General features: G+C 41.6%; 1 protein-coding gene across 5 annotated transcripts in view; it reads left to right on the top strand.

Moving 5' to 3' along the window:
- Positions 1-17592, top strand: part of COL19A1 (collagen type XIX alpha 1 chain) — a 1176857-nt gene that overhangs the window by 365137 nt on the left and 794128 nt on the right. The gene's annotated exons all lie outside the window — the stretch shown is intronic.

Raw genomic sequence — 17592 nt, 5'->3', positions numbered from 1 at the left:
GGACCCCCAAGAGTAGTTCTTGAATGAGAACACACCAAACAGAATCTCCCTCAAGTGGGGACTTCTCAGGGTAGATCTGAATGTGACAATCCTGAAGATGAAAGTACCAGTCCTATGCTCCAAGAAGAGATCAGAATGAAATCAAGCAACATAAACACCTCCCTTCATAGAAACATACAGGCCGATTCCGTAAAGTTCACGGGAGATTCTCTATTTAAATGAGGCCCGGTGGTAGAAACGGGCAAAAGGAGGCGCTAGGGACACTAGCGCGTCCCTAGCGCCTCCTTTTAGCCCGGAGCGGTGGCTGTCAACGGGTTTGACATTCGATGCTCAATTTTGCCGGCGTTGGTTTTCGAGCCCGCTGACAGCCACGAGCTCGGAAACCAGACGCCAGCAAAATTGAGCGTCCGGTTTTCAACCCGACAGCCGCCGGCCCATTTAAATTTTTTTTTTCTTTTTACTTTTTTTACCCTTCGGGACCTCCAACTTAATATCGCCATGATATTAAGTCGGAGGGTGCACAGACGTTTTTACTGCTTTTCTGTGCACTTTCCCAGTGCCGGCAGAAACTAGCGCCTACCTTTGGGTAGGCGCTAATTTCTTAAAGTAAAATGTGCGGCTTGGCTGCACATTTTGTTTTCTGAATCACACGGGAATACCTAATAGGGCCCTCAACATGCATTTGCATGTTGAGGGCCCTATTAAGTTCCGCGGGTTGGACGCGCATTTTCCGCCCCTTACTGAAAAAGGGATAAGGGAAAACGCATGTCCAAGGGCAGGTTAAGAGTGCGCTCCGTCAGAGCGCACTGTACTGTATCAGCCTGATAGAAATATAGAAATGATGACAGAAAAGGACCAAATGATCCATTCAGTCTGCCCAGCAAGCTTATGCCAGTAACTGCTACACTATGCAAGTTTCCCTCGTGCTTATCAGTTTCCCAGACCGTAAATGTCAGGGCCCTCATTGGTTGCTATTTGAATCCAATTTCTATTAACCCTTGCTGTGGAAGCAGAGAGCAATGATGGAGCTGCATGGAAAGTATCAAGCTAGTGATTAAGGGTAGTAAAAGCTGCATCAGCAAGTTACCCCCATGTTTTTGTTCCCCAATCTGTAAAAGTCGGGGGCCCTCATTGGTTGCTGTCTGAATCCAATTCCCCTTTTCCCACTGCCATCGAAGCCGAGAGCAGTGATGGAGTGTTATGGTTAAGCAGTGTTTGGGTGGATCCTTGGGTACTGTGGCAGATGACCACACTCATGGGGAAGAGCCCCATGAGGAGCCACAGTACTGGGCTAGACTCAGAACGCACAAACACAGTTAGTTCTTTATTGTACAGCTTGAAGAGAGCCACCAGAGGTGGCAGTAGTGAGGCAGTCTGGTAGTAGCATCTCAGGGACCTCGGCAGAAGGAGCCCTTCTCACCCCATTGGTATAGGGAAGTTCCGAAGCCGGTTTCCCAGCAAGGTAGTACTGTGGATGAGATAGACTGAGAGTTAGAGTACTCACTAAGTGTTTGCTGTAGGTATGCGATTCCACCAGGTTGAAGAATATAGTGCAGGCACCGAGGCAGGGAGAGCAGGCCCTCGAGGAGCGAGTACCTGTTCCTTGTAAGGCACCTGAAATAAAGCAGAGGGCCCCCGAGGAGTGGGTACCCAGGTTGGCAGTTACCCCGAAGGGCAGAGAGCTTCCAGCGGCAGCACAGAAGCAGAGGAGTAGCGTAGACAGGAACGTATTCGAGTCCTTGCTAATTCAACGAGCTAGCACATTAGAATAGGTTATATACCCAGATGGCATGACGTCAGCAAAGGGGAACGCCCCTGAGGTTCGTGCCAAGGTTGCAATAAAGACGTGGGTGGCACGCACGCACGCACCCTAGTAGGTACCTGGGAGGAGCATGGCGGGAGGCTGCACCATAGCCATTCTGGGGATGCCAGAGAGGTCAGATTGTAGACGCGGTGGTAGACATCTTTCCTAGGTAAGCGGGAGGAGCCAGTAACAAGGTGAGACAAATGGGGCGAAGCCCGTCTGGAAGGGCATTCCAGGTATTCACCACCCTCTCCATGAAGAAATATTTCCTGACATTGATTCTGAGTCATCCTCCCTGGAGTTTCATTTCATCATCTCTAATTCTATTGATTTCTTTCCAACAGAAAAGGTTTGATGATTGTGCATCATTAAAACCTTTCAGGTACCTGAAGGTCTGTATCATATTTCCCTGTACCTCCTCTCTTCCAGGGTATACATATTCAAATCCTTCAGCCTCTTCTCATATGTCTTTTAAAGCTGACCCCTTCACCATTTTGTTTTCTCTTCTTTGGACTGCCTCTTTCCATTGGGATATACCTCTTATATACTCTATCTCCCCAGGCTTCTGGTAACCAAGAATTTAGTAAACCTCAGAAGAAACAAAAGATCTTTAATCCTCAGTGTCATATCGACCAAGACAGATATGGTCTATTAAGTGGCCCATGTGGATAGATTTTTACCAAATCAAGGCTCATTACTCCATACCAGCATTTGTCTCTAGCCCTCATAGCCTGGATTTTGAGAGGGTAGTAATTGCTAGCTTTGAGTTGTCTAAGGAAGTGTCTAGGGTCCTTCTCGCTTTAGAAAAGAATCCACTAGGAGGAGGCTTACCATCTGTTGTGAGGGCAGGTCCTTAGAGTTTTCATTCTGTACCACACAAAAACTACTGGAGGACCTTCATTTTTCAGAGTCTAGCTGGAAAAGCAACTCCATCAAAGTCCAATTGGATAATTATGATAAACCACCGTCTTTTATCAGGGAACCTTATATACCAATATATTTTTTGAGGGAGTGCAATTGGTACAAATCTGGAACTAGAGAGGCCTTTCAGGCATATTGGGCATTGCTGGTCACTTATAATAAATCTGTGGCTGAAGCCAAGAAAGCCTTTTTTAGTTATCACATTCGTTCAGCCAAGAATAATTCTAAGGAGTTATTTAGGCTGGTTTTCAATATAACAAATTTACCTGGAGGTTCAGTAAATGAGGGAATAACCATTCCTAATTACTTAAATTGTGATGCCATTTTGATTCTTTTAATGGCCAAGGTCTTTAAATTGTTGCATCTTTTAGTTCAGTTAAACCTTGGTTTATTACATTATCAGAGGATTCTGAAATTAAGTGGTCTCACTTAGAAGCAGTGTCTGAGGGCAGGTGATTTCTTCATTGAATGGCTTATTCTGTCCCCTGAATCCATGTAATGTTAAGGTTCTGAAATCTACAAAAGACATCATTTCGCCATTTTTTACATCCTTAGTTAATTTGTCATTTGAACAAGGTACTGTTCCTGAAGTGCAAAAATAGTTCTTGGTGAGACCTTTGCTAAAAAGTCCCAGTTTTGATCCATCTGATTTCAGTAATCAGCCCATTTTATTTCTTTCCTTTGTTCCAAAATTACTTGAAACTTTGACCTGAAATAACTGAATCCTTTGTACAGGATTTTCAAGTACTGCATCTGTTCCAATTTGGTTTTAAAAAATCGCTCAGCACTGAGACGTTGCTTATTCTCCAGTCTGGATGGCATCAGGTGAAGATTTGATGGAGGGTAGAGATTTATTTTGGTGTTATTGGATATATCAGCCACCTTTGACACCGTTGACCATCAGATCCTCCTTTATAGGTTTAGGGAGTGTGGTATTTCTGGCTCGGTGCTGTCATGATATTAATCCTATCTGTCTGGTTGATCAGAGCAAATTCATGTTGGTAATAACACCTCCTTGGTACATACAGTTCATATTGGTGGCCTACAAGGTATCAGCAGTTTTTTTAATATTCATGTTGCCACCATTATGTAAGCTGCTGGTCAGGCTTCTGTGGGAAACCGGTTATATGCTGATAATATTCCGTTTTTTATCCCTGTCTGTCCTTCATGGACTGAGACTTCTGCAGTACTACAGTGGCTCAATCATAACAAATTGTCTTTAAATCTTTCAAAAACGGAATTTATTGTCCTTCAGTGCTTATTTATTTATTTAGTTGTGTTATTTATTTAAAGATTTATATCCCAATGAGTTCAAGGCTCAAAGCGGCTCCCATAAAAACATCCATTTTATGAGAATGTTGATCTGCCGATTGCCATCCAAGTAAGAAGTTTAGGTGTACTAGTTGACAGTAATTTGTCCTTCTGATCACAGATCAAGGTGATGGTGAATGGTTTCTTTAAGCTCCAATTATTGCGTGGCCTGAAGCCATTATTGAACAGTTTTAATTTTTGAACAGTAGTTCAAGCATTAATTTTACCGCTACTTGACTATTGTAATTGGGGCTGCCAGCCTGTACAGCGTGAGGCCTTCAGATTCTTCAGAATGCTGCAGCTTGAATAATCTCTGGATGTAGTATGAAAGATTATATAACTTCAGTGCTGATGGAATTGCACTAGCTGACAATTCAACAGCGCATTATATATAAAGTCGTAATGCTAATGCATAAACGTTTGGATATGTCATCTTTGCCCTGGGCTTTTGCTGTGCTGCATGTGCTTAATCCTTCGAGATCACTTTGCTTCTTCTCAGCGTGGTCTGCTTGAAGTTCCTTCAGTATGCGTTGCATGACTCACAAAGACTAGAGAGAGAGTTTTTTCTGTGGCAGCTCCTGACATTTGGAACTTGTTGACAGAGAACTTGTGCCTCATTATATACACTAAGATCTTTCAGTCCCTTTTGAAAAAGTTTATTAAAACAGGCTTTTCTGTAATTTATAACTGTAGTGGCACTAATGTGAGCCAATCTGTCTTGATTAGATGTTTTTATGTGTTTTTATTTTCCTTGAGATTTATGTTTTGTTTGTAATTGATGGTTTTAGGAAAGTTTACAATGTATGTCGCCTAGGGCATGGGCATAGGGTAACTAATAAATAGTACTGTAAATAAAATAAATAAATATGTGTTCAGACTTTTGCTGTTAGGTTTATATAAGGCTAGCTTTACTCCAAGTATCCTCTAAAACTTTCTACTGTGTCTTGGGACACCAATGTGGTTTTAGCTCAGCTAATGAAAGCCTCCTTCTATTATCTAGATTCTTGTGTGTTCAAATACCTGATCCGGAAGGTTGAATTTTTGGTGGCAGTAACAGCCCACAGAGTTAGTGAACTCCAGGTCTTAATTACGTATTCACCATAACATGAGAATGGTGTGGTGGTCTGCATTCATCCAAAGTTTCTACCTAAGGTGGGGTCAGATTTATATCTTAATCAGTCAATCATCTTTCCAATATTCTTTTCTCATCCATGTGTACATAAGGGAAAATCTGCATCTCTCACACTAGATTGCAAGAAAGTTTTTGCTTTCTACTTTCTATCCAATTTAACTACACTAAGGGTTCAATACATGTGCATGCATTTTTCTGTGCTTTTAATCTGGAATGCACTTAAACCTTGAGAAAGTCCTTTCAACGTTTTGTTTATTTTCATCCTAACAGTGCTCACCTCTCAGTGACAAAAAGACATCTCCAGGTGGATAGCAAATTGGAGGTCTCATTGTTATGCCCTTGTAAATTAGATTTTAAATGGGTCTGTCAAAACCCATGCTGTCAAATCAATGGCAACTTTAGTTGCCATTTTAAGATTAACCTCCTTCAAAGAAATGTGCAAGGCTGCAAAATGGAAGGCTGTACAAACATTAACTAATCTCTATTGTATTGATATGGATGTCAATCAATATTGCAGGCTCATCCAGCAAAGTCTGTTTGTAGAATAGAATTCCAACTTCCAACCTCCTAGTATACATTTCTGTTAGTTTTCATATTCATCTTCCTGTCTTTGTGCTACATGTATTTTTCTGCTAAAAAAAATGGGTGAAATGTTTACATGCATTATATCCATTGGTGTTTATTCATATTTTCTAGTCTTCCACAGATTTTTTATTTGAAAACCACCCTTTTCTAGTAATCCCATCTCAGTGGATCAAGCCACCTGCTTGCAGTTGGAGAAAGTATAATTGTGTTGGGCAGGCCTTTTTGAATTAGAAAGGTAGGGTATACATCAATCTAAGATCAGCAGAACAATAATTCACACAGCACAGCCATCTACCCATTTGGGAGTTGTTCTTATGTCAGTTAAAACAGTTGATACTTTATCCAGGCCTATCAGGCCTCAGCACATGCTGGAAGAGATACTTTCAGACCCTAGTTGGGAGGGAAAATGGCTGTATGCCAACAAGTGTCACTAAGGGTGTGTGTCAAAGAAGGTAGCCCTCCAGTACTTTACCCAGTGAAAGTTCTTTGAGTTATCTAGACATGCCTTCTGGGGTAGGGTGGGATGGATGGGGTGGTAAAGACCAGGAAATGAAAAAATGGATAAAAGAGAAAAAGAAAGATAGTACTTCAGTTAGATAGCATAGTCAAATTTCAAGCAACAGGTCAAGCAATACACAGGAAGTCTCCCATATATAGTCAAAGATTTACTAGATATGTCTAGAAAAATTCTCCCTCATGACATGCAAATTATATGACCCAACTGTGTGTCTTATTGTTCTGCTCCTTCAAAGAACAATGGTTAAAAATAAGCAATTACAATGTATCCACTGATTTTGGAAATATTTTTAAATTGAAAAATGAAATCAGCTTAAAACACAAAATGTAAGAACATAAGAACATAAGAAATTGCCATGCTGGGTCAGACCAAGGGTCCATCAAGTCCAGCATCCTTTTTCCAACAGAGGCAAAACCAGGCCACAAGTACCTGGCAATTACCCAAACACTAAGAAGAACCCATGCTACTGATCCAGTTAATAGCAGTGGCTATTGCCTAAGTATAATTGATTAATAGCCATTAATGGACTTCTCCTCCAAGAACTTATCCAAACCTTTTTTGAACCCAGCTACACTAACTGCACTAACCACATCCTCTGGCAACAAATTCCAGAGCTTTATTGTGCGTTAAGTGAAAAAGAATTTTCTCCGATTAGTCTTAAATGTACTACTTGCTAACTTCATGGAATGCCCCCTAGTCCTTCTATTATTCGAAAGTGTAAATAACGGAGTCACATCTACTCATTCAAGATCTCTCATGATCTTAAAGACCTCTATCATATCCCCCCTCAGCCGTCTCTTCTCCAAGCTGAACAGCCCTAACCTCTTCAGCCTTTCCTCATAGGGGAGCTGTTCCATCCCCTTTATCATTTTGGTTGCCCTTCTCTGTACCTTCTCCATTGCAACTATATCTTTTTTGAGATGTGGCGACCAGAATTGTACACCGTATTTAAGGTGCGGTCTCACCATGGAGCAATACAGAGGCATTATGACATTTTCCGTTCTATTAACCATTCCCTTCCTAATAATTCCTAACATTCTATTTGCTTTTTTTGACTGTTGCAGCACACTGAGCCAACAATTTTAAAATATTATCCACTATGATGCCTAGATCTTTTTCCTCGGTGGTAGCTCCTAATATGGAACCTAACATCGTGTAACTACAGCAAGAGTTATTTTTCCCTATATGCAACACCTTGCACTTGTCCACATTAAATTTCATCTGCCATTTGGATGCCCAATCTTCTAGTCTTGCAAGGTCCTCCTGTAATGTATCACAGTCTGCTTGTGATTTAACTACTCTGAATAATTTTGTATCATCCGCAAATTTGATAACCTCACTCGTCGAATTCCTTTCCAGATCATTTATATATATATTGAAAAGCACCGGTCCAAGTACAGATCTCTGAGGCACTCCACTGTTTACCCTTTTCCACTGAGAAAATTGACCATTTAATCCTACTCTCTGTTTCCTGTCTTTTAACCAGTTTGTAATCCACAAAAGGACATTGCCTCCTATCCCATAACTTTTTAGTTTTCGTAGAAGCCTCTCATGAGGGACTTTGTCAAACGCCTTCTGAAAATCCAAATACACTACATCTACCAGTTCACCTTTATCCACATGTTTATTAACCCCTTCAAATAAATGAAGCAGATTTGTTAGGCAAGACTTCTCTTGGGTAAATCCCTGTTGACTGTGTTCCATTACATCATGTCTTTTTATATGCTCTACGATTTGATCTTGAGAATAGTTTCCACTATTTTTCCCAGCACTGAAGTCAGGCTCACTGGTCTATAGTTACCTGGATCACCCCTGGAGCCTTTTTTAAATATTGGGGTTACATTGGCCACCCTCCAGTCTTCAGGTCCAATGGATGATTTTAATGATAGGTTACAAATTTTAACTAATAGATCAGAAATTTCATTTTTTAGTTCCTTCAGAACCCTAGGATGCATACCATCTGGTCCAGGTGATTTGCTACTCTTTAGTTTGTCAATCTGGCCTACTACATCTTCCAGGTTCACAGTGATTTCGTTCAGTTCATCTGACTTATCACCCCTGAAAACCATCTCCGGAACTGGTATCTCCCCAACATCCTCATTAGTAAACACGGAGGCAAAGAATTCATTTAGTCTTTCTGCAATGGCCTTATCTTCCCTAAGAGCCCCTTTATCCCCTCTGTCATCTAATGGTCCAACCATCTCCCTCACAGGTTTCTTGCTTTGGATATATTTTAAAAAGCTTTTATTATGAGTTTTTGCCTCTATGGCCAACTTCATTTCAAATTCTCTCTTCGCCTGTCTTATCAATGTTTTACACTTACCTTGACAATGCTTATGTTTTATCCTATTTTCTTCAGATGGATCCTTCTTCCAATTTTTGAAGGATGTTTTTTTGGCTAAAATAGCCTCTTTCACCTCATCTTTTAACCATGACGGTAACCGTTTTGCCTTCCTTCCACCTTTCTTAATGCGCGGAATACATATGGACTGCGCCTCTAGGATTGTATTTTTAAACAATGTCCAAGCCTGTTGAACACTTTTAACCTTTGCAGCTGCACCTTTCAGTTTTTTTCTAACTATTTTCCTCATTTTATCAAATTTTCCATTTTTAAAATTTAGTGTTAGAGCTGCAGATTTACTTATTGTCCCCCTTCCAGTTATTAGTTTAAATTTGATCATGTTATGATCACTGTTGCCAAGTGGCCCCACCACAGTTATTTCTCTCACCAAATCTTGCGTTCCACTAAGAATGAAATCTAAAATAGCTCCCTCTCTTGTTGGTTCCTGAACCAATTGCTCCATGAAGCAATCATTTATTACATCCAGGAACTTTATGTCTCTAGTAAGTCCTGATGTTACATTTACCCAGTCAATATTGGGGTAATTGAAATCTCCCATTATTATTGCACTGCCAGATTGGTTTGCTTCCCTGATTTCTCTTACAAAACAATTTCAATTGTTTTGAAATTAATATGAAATATTTATAGAATATGAAAGTTGAAAGAATTCTATATTATAGCTTTGAATTCTCTCACTTTCAGAACCCTAAATCGACTTAGGATAAGTTTATCACCCAGATACATTCTGCTATTTCTGATTTCTTTCCCTGTGTGCTATGCTTAGGTTCACTCATCGCTTAACTCTACCCATCACTTGCATTCAAGGTTTCTCTGAAAACTGAGAATGCAAGTCCTAATTTCAGCACAACGTTAAAACCTTGCCATGTGCATTCATTTTAAACAAATTGGTGATCTGATGAAAAATGGCCCATATTCATTTTAGTTTGTTTTACCTGAAACATGTAACATCTATATGAAAAACCCAAAACTTTTTGGTTGTTTTTGTTTCGGGACATAGTATATGCTATTAGCGATTAGTGTACACTATTTGCCAAGAAATTAAATGCAAAAAAAAGTGGTCCCATAACTAACCCGGTGCCAGGACCTACCAGCTGGAGTGAGTTCAGTTGGGGGCCTTCTTAGGCCTTTTAACCCCCTGCCAGGAGTCAGAGTCAGAGTCTGGGTCCTGGGCCTACCTGAGCTCAACCCAGCTGGGGGTCTCACTGGGTAAGGCTGGCACTTTCATTAGGGAAACTAGGTGGTTGCCTATAGTACCACACTTTGGAGGGAGGGGTACAGAAAGAGCCTGCTAGGGCCAGGCCCCTGGATACTAGCAGAGCCCATCCTACTGGTGGCTGAAGAGCACTGGGCTAGGCACCATTTTTAAATGCATGTGGTGTGGCTAGAGTGAGTGAGGATCACTGCTGCCCCTTTCTTCTGCAGGTATCTAGGCACCTAACCATGGAGTTAGGCATTTAGATCCCTGGGTATAAAAGTTCCATGGGCAAGTGGCTTTACATGCAGGCATTCCCAGGAGCATATTTAAGTTGGGGGAGAAGGCTATGCATGTAGATTTCAATTTTCAGTTATGCATGCATGGTTTGTTTACTAGAGCTCCAGTCACAAAAATAGCAGGGGTAAAGTATGCAAATATGAAGGTAATTTTCATAGAAAAACTACCTATGCAGTTTCGCTTTGAAAGTTGCATAGAGGTATACCTTTGTACTTTGCTGCTATGCAACTCACTGAAAACAACTCCCTTTATTTTTAACCTCTGTAATTTGTGAGATTTTCTCTTAAGCCTCTGTCCACCTATTAAAACTTTGTGTAATATATACTTTGCTTCAGAATTCACAGCATGTACAGTCAAAGACTGAATGCTACTCAAAAGGCAAGGCATGGGCTAGCAACTGCTCTGGTTAGTTCCTCATTTCATCTATCTTCCAACCTCAGTTTCGAAGAGACTCACTGGGGGAGAAGCAAGATTGAATTTATTTGATAAATGGTTCAACAAATTCATAAAAAATATCTATATCACCCTATCACCCATTCATCCAGCTTCCAGAGCAAGATTAAGACTCAAAGGACCATACATTTTCAAACAGTAGCCCTTCCCCAAACCCTAATACAGTGCAATATTGACATAAGATATCTAGTTACTGCTATGAAAAAAAAACCTACTATTTCTACAATTTCATAAGAGAGGAAAGGAATGTGAATTATTTGGAAATGCTGGATTACACAGTTGTGCTACTTTTAATTTTTTTTTTGTTCATTTGCAATTAGGATATAATGTGCCAAGCATATACTGTAGCTAAAAATAAGCATGTATAAAAGATTTTTTAAATTCAGTAATTATGGGGTAGATTTTCAAATAGCGCAATTTGGCGTACTTTTGTTGGCGCATCAGGCGCCAACAAAAGGAGGCTGGATTTTAGTAGATACGCGCGTAGCCGCGCAAATCCGGGATCGGCGCGCGCAAGGCTATCGATTCCGTATAGCCGGCGCACGCCGAGCCGCGCAGCCTACCTCCGTTCCCTCCGAGGCCGCTCCAAAATCGGAGCGGCCTCGGAGGGAACTTTCTTTTGTCCTCCCCTCACCTTCCCCTCCCTTCCCCTACCTAACCCACCCGCCCGGCCCTGTCTAAACCCCACCCTTACCTTTGTCGGGGGATTTACACCTCCCGGAAGGAGACGTAAATCCCCGCATGCCAGCGGGCCGCTAGCGTGCCGGGACGCGACCTGGGGGCGGGTCCGGAGGGCGCGGCCACGCCCCCGGACCGCCCCGGGCCGTAACCACGCCCCCGGGTCCGCCCCCGAAACGCCCCGAAAACGCCGCGCGGATCGGGCCCGCCCCCGACATGCCCCCCTCTGAAAACCCCGGGACTTACGCGAGTCCCAGGGCTCTGCGCGCACCGGTAGGCCTATGTAAAATAGGCGCACCGGCGCGCAGGGCCCTGCTCGCCTAAATCCGCCCGGATTTAGACGGATTTAGGCGAGCAGGGCTCTTAAAATCCGCCCCTATATGTTCACGTTAACAACTATTAGTTTTGTTTTCAATGTATGTGAATTACAGTTCTGAAAACCAATCAGTGGAATGCCTTGTGTCCTGCTGTCTATGGAGAAATGTCTGATCCATCACTGGGGTTGCCAACTGGCTCCAGAATTTCAGGATAGGTTGATCTAGTCCTGGTTTTATCCCATTGCAGTCAGGGACTTGTTCTGATTTACCTATGTATTCTTTAAGAAAAGCAAAACTACAAGTTCCTCCATGCAATGGTATAAAACTTGGACTGGATCAACCTGCCTCAAAAATCTAGAGCCATTTGGTAACCCATGTGGCATTAAATTATAGAAAGGCCATGAAAGCAGGACTATAGTACACACAACTAAGTCTTCATCTTTAAGTAGCTCTCACACAGCAACAAAAACATAGAGTATGAGATAAGAACCTTATGATTCATCTAGTCTGCTGAATATGTCCCCACCCCATAAAATATACTACTGAGTGAGGTGCCTGTGGCCCATGCATATTTTAGCCAGTGCCACTTTCCCTCTACAGTTCTTGAGAAACAAACTCTGCCATAGCCCAAGTATCAATTTAGTTTCTAATGCTGTTCATTATTTTCTTTTTCTGTAATGCATGGATTATAAAGAATAATCTAAGAGCATCAGAAAGAAGTGACAGTATTCAATATTACATATGCAGAAAAATTGTCCAAAAAGGAATAATATGGGATAAGATTAGAGCCCAACCGGTGAATTAAGAAATAGAGAGTCAATATTACACAGGAAAGTTTATCCAATGCTATGCAAAATAGACTTTCCCATGAGAAAAAATATGCCTACTCTGCTGGTGATATCCAAATCCCAATTAAAACACTGACACACATGCTGTTTAACCACTGCAGAAAAGTAATCAGCTTTACCTCATATAACATCTATAGAGTTTGTATAACATAACCAGTATCCAGAAACTGGTTATGCAGTATATACTTCCCAAAGGGGAATTGCTAACATAATAATTGATGTAGTGGAATTAAACTGAAGTCATAGTGCTGAAGATAAGTCCTATAATCATTGGTAATTAACTAGCACACTAAGCCACCACATTCAAAGGCCGAACAGCTACCAAGGGATAAACTACAGATATATTCTCAGCCAGAACATTCTTCTGTTTGGGGGTTAGCAAAAAAATGCTCATAAACAGAGAATGTCCTGTAGTGCATACTGTTCAGTCTATATCTGCATACATAGTTTATTAAAAATATCATAGGAACCTTTGTTAGAACTCAAAACATGCAGTATGTTTTGTGTTCCATATCAGATGCATGAAGGCATACTGCCTTTGAAATGTTATTGTATTTTGGGGTTGAAAGATGTGTTATCACCTTGTAATGGGACTAAAAGTGAACTGTATCCTTTTGTTATACACAAATGCTGACAGTGTACAATAAATCCCATCTGAGCTTCCTTCCGTAGCTCTGGAAACAAATCAGTGCTAGTTTGTACAGTGTATCTGTTGCTAGACACAATCTAGTCCCAAAGAATCTTTCTAAAACAAGCAAGGTATACTGCATATCTGGTGAATGTTTTAATGGGGCGGATGCATATATAATTTGAATTTTATTTATTTATTTATTTATTTAATTTTATATACCGACAACCGTTTGCACATCGTGCCGGTTTACAGATAACTTACAACAAGGATATATAGGCAAAGCCTTTACAAGAAACAGTGTAAAACATAAGCTCAGAAAACAGAGCAGAAAACTAGATAACTTGTGGAAGGAGGGGGTGGGGTGATGGAGACAGAGGAGGGGGCAGGGGAGGGTGAAACTGGTACATAAGGAGAAAATATGTACAAGGGTCGGGTGATTATTGATATATACATATGCTATATACAAGATTGTTTAAGCGCGTAGAGGCTCAGTACTTGAGGTGAGGAGGTGTGTGCGGTTGCGTTAAGTGACAAAAATTATGTGCTGGAGGTAAGGTGTGGGGTTTGTATTTCCTTAGAAGGTGTGGGTGTAGGTCCTGTGGAGGGGGTGTTAGTATGAGAGGGTGGTAGGATTAGAGTGTTAGTAGGTGATGATGATGATTGGGGGTATGCTTGGAGGAAAAGCCAGGTTTTAACCTACAGGGTTAAGGTTTCATATTTTGAATAGTAAATCAAGTAATTTCTTTCAGGAAACTAAAATGTTAGTGGCCAACACTGACTCCTGATTTTCAGAAAATATGTCTCATAAAAATGTTCCTTGAATCAACTTGATAAATAAAGTTATGTCCTGTACATAAATGTATTTATTATATATAGATTGTGGTCACTGTTTACTTTTAAAGAATGTCTAAGTATTTTGTACTAATTTAACTATCATTCATATTTTAAGATAGTATTTGCAAAAGAAGTTCTTTCTTTTATCTATGGGAAAATGCGTGAACACGGCTCTCTAATAGAAACCTGTCTTTGGACTTCAGCATATTCTTTTCTGTGTCTCTCAGTGTTACTATTTGAAGAATTAATTTCCTGATACTGGAAGGTATTGGCAAAGGTTTCTGTGATATAATCATGTTAATCTGCTTGCACGAGTGCAAGTTGTACTTCCGAACAAACAGCAATTCAAAGCACCTACAGCAGTAGAATCAGTTGGGGGTAGCTGCTGTATACACTGCTCTGAACAAGTGCTGCCTCACAGTTCAAGCAAGACTTTCATTTACCATGGCAGGAAACTCTGAAGTGATGACTGAGGGATGTTCCAAAGAATGACCTACAGTGAATATCTACTGATTAATGGCCTATAAATGTGTGGCTTATAAAAATGTTACAGTACTCTGTTCCGGTGTTCATATTACTGCTTCCACAAGCAAGTGTACCACATAATAGTTAAGAGATGAGGGCTAGTGGGTAGGTAATATAGCAATATACCACATAGGGATGTGCATCCATTGCAAATGAATTTGTAACCTGAACCAAAATGGCCCAGTTTGTTTTGATTTGTGTTACCCAAAATAAAAGCTCTGACCCTAGGAAAAACCTGAAAATAGAAATATAGAAACATAACAATAGAAAAAGACCATATGGCCTATCTAATTTGCCCATCCACACCAACTATTTAGCTTCACAATAACTACACTCCCTCAGAAGTCCTCTCTGTTTATCCCATCCTTGAATTCAGATCCTATTCTTGTCTCCACCACCTCCACAGGGAGGCTGTTCTATGCATCTGCTACCTTCTCTGTAAAGAAATATTTCCTTAGATTACTCCTGATTCCACCCCCTTTTGCCTTTATCACATGAACCCCTCATTCTAGAGCCTTCTTTCCTTTCAAAGAGACTCACCTACTGTGAACATAAACCTTGGACATATTTAATTGTTTCTATCATATCTCCACTATTCCAACTTTCCTCAAGAGTACATATGTTTCAATCTTTATGTCTGTCCCCATATGTTTAGAGGGAAGACCATTGACCATTTTAGTACCTACTCTTTGTACTGACTCCATCCTGTTTATATCCTTTTGAAGATGTGGTCTCCAGACCTGTACACGGTATTCCAAATGAGGTCTTACCAGCGACTTGTACAAGGGCAAGATCGCCTCCTTTTTGTGCTGCCATTCCTTTCCCTATGAAGCCAAGTAGTCTTTTGACATTTGCTGTGGCCTTATCCATCTGTTTGTCCACCTTAAGATCATCCAATATGATCATCCCCAGATCCTGTTCATGCTTTGTGCTTAGAAAAATTGCACCCTCTATAGTGTAACACTTCCTTTTGGTTATTTTTTTGTTTCAGCAAATAGTGCATGCTGTTTACAAATAGCATGCACTATTTCCCAAGAAATTAAAAAAAAAAAATGCTACCCTGTGACAAAACTGAGCCAAGGCCAGCTGGGTCATTTCCAGTCCTTTCTGACCCCCAGCCCACACCAAGATGCTGGAGCCTATGGCCAAGGCCTACCTTGCTGAGTTTAGCTAAGCTCAGCTAGAGCCTCCCCAGTCCAGATATAAGCCATGGCCTGGAACCCCCCAAACCTTCCCATCAGGATCCTGGAAGAAGAAAGGGGCAAGAATGATTCCCACTTCCTCCTATCTGGCCACAACTCTTTAAAATGGCATACAGCCCTGAGAACAGTGCCAACATGACTTTTGAATGGCAACAGTCTGTGGGCCGGCCAGCATCATTTTCTTGTCTTACAAACATATGGCTGTACAAGAAAATGCCATCAACTGGCCTTCAGATTGGTGCTATTTTGATGTCACTTTAGTGCTGGTCTCAAAGCCGGGCTCCATTTTTACAGAGCTGTGGAGGGGTAGGTCCCTGCCCCTTTCTCTTGCCAGGATCCCCACAGAAGTGGTAAGTAAGGTCAAGAGGTTTCCCTGGTCCTGGCTATGATCTAGGGGATGGGAGAGAGGCCCAGGGAGGCCACACTGGTAGGCCTGGCTCCTGGTGTGAGCAGGCATGGCAAGACCTTAGTTAGAACCAGGGAGCAGTGGTGGGGTCCCAAGAAGACCCCATTTCTTTTTTTCTGATTTTGGGTTTTTTTCTTAGGGGTAGATTTTTAAACTTGCGCGAGCGCGTCCATGTGCGTACACTACACGGCGTGCACACGTGGGCGCGCGCATGTTATAAAATCTGGGGTCGGCGCACACAAGGGGGTACACAATTGTGCACCATGCGTGCCGAGCCCGTGCTGAACCCACGCCGAGCTGCCCTGCCTTCCCCCGTTCCCTACCCCCCCACCCCACCTTTCCTTCCCTTCCCTTCCCCTACCTCTCCCATCCTTTCCCCCCTACCTTTCTCCTTTTTTGGCTTTTGTTCTAAAACTTACTTCTGTCCTGGGGCTGAAGTAAGTTGCATGCGCCAGCCAAGCGGCAAATGGCCGCTGTGCCGGGAGCCTCTGACCCCGCCCACCCACGGACTTCCCTGCCTCACTCCTTTTTGCAAGCCCCGGGACTTACACGCGTCCCAGGGTTTTACACGCATCGCCGGGCCTTTTGAAAATAGGCCCGGCGTGCGTAACATTTTGAAAATCTGGCCCTTAATGTTTATTTCAGTTAGGCAAATGAACTGAAGTGAAATAAACATGAAAAAAAAAAATAGAAAAGCAAAAATATCCCCAAATTGAAAAACAAACCAATATGAAAATATTTGGACTGCACATTCTGATGATGGCAGTAAAAGACCAAATGGCTAATCCAGTCTGCCCAGTTATTCCTGCCCGCACTGCTAAGGATATATCCTAACCATGGAACGTGACTGCTTGTAAGATATTTTCCTTATACAAGACAGTTTTTGTTATCTCTCTCCTGTATAGGTAAGTGGACAATATCAGCAGTTTAGTTCACATTTAGCTTCTCTCCCTTCCCATGTTTAAACAGAAGGCTTTGTATTCATCTAAATACCCAAATATCTGGCCACCAAGATCCTTTGCTCCTTTTCCAGACTTGACCCATCATCACCAACCTGCCACAATGACCAGTTGATATCTGGAGAATACTAGCTTTGTTTACATAAAAGCAAGTCTTACAGCCATTGATAATAATCATCATATCATGTCATATTATATTTCAGTTTACAGTGGTCAGAATCTCACTCTTATGGTCTTTGCACAGTTTGGGGTTAATTTTCAAAGCCATTTACATGCATAAAGTCCACTATTTGCATGTCATTTTTGATGGTATATTCTGCCAGAGGTTTGACGCCAAAACCATGAACTGGCTGTAGATAGATAGGGCAAGATTGGTTGGTTCTAATTGGAGCAGGGACAGGATTGCCACCTTTCCCTTGTTTAAACACTCAGGTGCTGATGGTCTACAGAACTTGAACAGGAACAACAGGAAACACAAGGCACACACTGAAACAATAGAGAACCCAAGTTGGAGACATGAAGACATCCTCAGAGGTAGGGTAGGACCACTGCGGTAATACTGGGAGACACAAAGCAAACAATGGTCGAACAGGAATATACTGGATACATGAAGCA

The sequence above is a fragment of the Rhinatrema bivittatum genome, chromosome 3, assembly GCF_901001135.1.
Source record: "Rhinatrema bivittatum chromosome 3, aRhiBiv1.1, whole genome shotgun sequence".
In the NCBI taxonomy this organism is placed as follows: domain Eukaryota; kingdom Metazoa; phylum Chordata; class Amphibia; order Gymnophiona; family Rhinatrematidae; genus Rhinatrema; species Rhinatrema bivittatum.
Note: the sequence above shows the minus strand (reverse complement) of the source record. Positions and strands in the feature narration are given on the sequence as shown.